Source organism: Leptonychotes weddellii, unplaced genomic scaffold, assembly GCF_054177405.1.
Source record: "Leptonychotes weddellii isolate Sample4059 unplaced genomic scaffold, ASM5417740v2 HiC_scaffold_26545, whole genome shotgun sequence".
Taxonomy (NCBI): domain Eukaryota; kingdom Metazoa; phylum Chordata; class Mammalia; order Carnivora; family Phocidae; genus Leptonychotes; species Leptonychotes weddellii.
The window spans coordinates 1-1,943 of NW_027858100.1; the positions used below are offsets into that span (position 1 = coordinate 1).

The 1,943-nt window shown below is 55.5% G+C and overlaps 1 long non-coding RNA gene across 1 annotated transcript; it reads left to right on the plus strand.

The window, feature by feature from the left end:
* Positions 1-6: 6 nt before the first annotated feature.
* Positions 7-1,918, plus strand: LOC115939285 (uncharacterized). Its single transcript, XR_014142119.1, has 3 exons — positions 7-866; positions 1,126-1,520; positions 1,728-1,918. It is a non-coding gene; the product is annotated as an uncharacterized LOC115939285 (long non-coding RNA).
* The last annotated feature ends 25 nt before the right edge of the window (positions 1,919-1,943 follow it).

Here is a 1,943-nt window from a genome sequence, read left to right on the forward strand (position 1 = left end):
GTATAGCAAGCAGGATGATGGTAAGAGAAAGCTGGAAGGAAAGAAAGTTGTAGCATAAAAATGATGCTGGAATTTATTATTTCAGAGTTCTCAGTCCCAGAGATTAAAAAAAAAAAAAAAGTCCAGGGTATGGTGGAGTAGAAGGCCCTGGAGTCTGGGGTACATAGGAGTCCCGTGTGTTCAGAGGGTTGTCTCCGTGGATGACAGGACCTCCTAGGATGGGGTGTTGGGTGATGGAGGGGATGTCTGTGAAGCACGGGCCAATCCTTGGGAAATGCCGCAGAGAAACTCAGGAGGACAAGGAGGGAAGGGGGGGGGACTGGCGGGTTTCAGTGGCAGAGGGTGGAGGGGAACGGGTTGCAGTTCAGACCCAGGTCCCCGTCATGAGGTTCACAAGGCAGGAGAGAAACAACCACCGCTTAGGAAAGCACAAAAAGCCAGTGTTTCAGGGCAGGAGGAAGCAATGAGTCTGAGACAAGGGTGGAAGGAGAGGAATGGGTGGGCAGGGCCTCAGCAGTGGAAGGAGCAAGGTTGAGGGATGCTTAGGGAATTCAAGGAAGGGGGAAGGAAACAAAGGGAAAAGTTGAGAGAGAGTGGGAGGGAGGAAGGGAGGGAGGGAGAGAGAAGGTGCAGGTAAGAGCAGCTCTCCTGATTTGGTGTTGAGGACAACCACAGGACAGGGTTGGGCAGCCTCAGGAGTCCCAGGTGTGTTCAGCAGAGCTGCTCCACTGCCCTGGTCTCTCTGGGGGCTGGTCCCAGAGCACACAGAGCAGGAAGGCAGGGAGGAGAGGCGCCCTCTATGGATGGCACCCTGACATATGCTGTTCCCCTACAGGCCTGCAGACTAAAGCCAGAACTGTAGCTAGGTGAGTGCTTGTCCTGCTTGGGAAACAGGAAGTTCCTTATGGGAAGAGCACAGGGCACCTATCACTCCGCTCTCCTGGTCCTTTCCCAGTGGGTGTCTCTTTTCTCAGAGCCACTTCCCTCCTCAGCTCCTAGCCTCACCTCCCTCCCTCCCGCTGGAGCCCTCTTCCTCTCCACCCTCCCACCTCTCCTTCCCTCCAGCCCATCTTTCCAACTTCTTTCCTTCTCTCCAGCCCCTTCCCTCCCCTCTCTCCCTTCCAGCCTGGGCACCCTCCTGAAGACCTGAGATGGGTGGAGCTGGTGTTCATTCTCCAGTTTGTACCAACACCGCAGGGCAGACAAGACTTCACCCTTCCCAAGGAAGAACCTTGGGAAAGGCTGCTTCTCCAGGACAATCCGCCTTCAATGGGCCCTTGGGACCTCTACTGGCTACACTGCACACTGCCTCTCGATCTTCCAGGAGGCCTCCAGAGAGCCTCAAATGAGAGCTCACCTCAGAGTGTCAGGGGGTCACAGAGCCCCCACACAGAGAACCAGCCCCACACAGGTTTGAACTCTCTTCTGCTCAGCCTCTAACCCACTTTCCGCCCTTTCCTTCCTATACAGGGGATCCTTCCAAAACACTGAGGAGAAATATGAGAACATTGGGATTAAAAGTAAGTTCTTATGGCCATCACTCCCCCACTCTCCACCTTGGCCAATCCTTCCCCACACACTCCCTGCTCACACACATGCCCCACCCATCCCTCCTGCCTGACCCTGGTCCTGATGCAGCAGATGACCTCACTGCTGGAGGGCTCTGCCCATTTCTCTACCCTGGCCGGCATGCCACCTGACCCCAGCACACCTTGATTTTTTTCTAGGACAACAAACAGAGCCCCAGATGGAGCCCCAGCTGGAGCCTAAGGTGAGCATCTCGGAGTAGGGCCTGAAGGAATTAAAGAGAAGTTTGGAGAAGGTGGGGTGGAGGGAATAGAGGGACTGCTCGCAGCATCGGTGGAGCCCTCAGGTGCCGGATAACTGCTCTCAGGTGGGGACAGCTCCCCTTCCACTGTCTCACCCCCTTCTCCTTCCTTCTC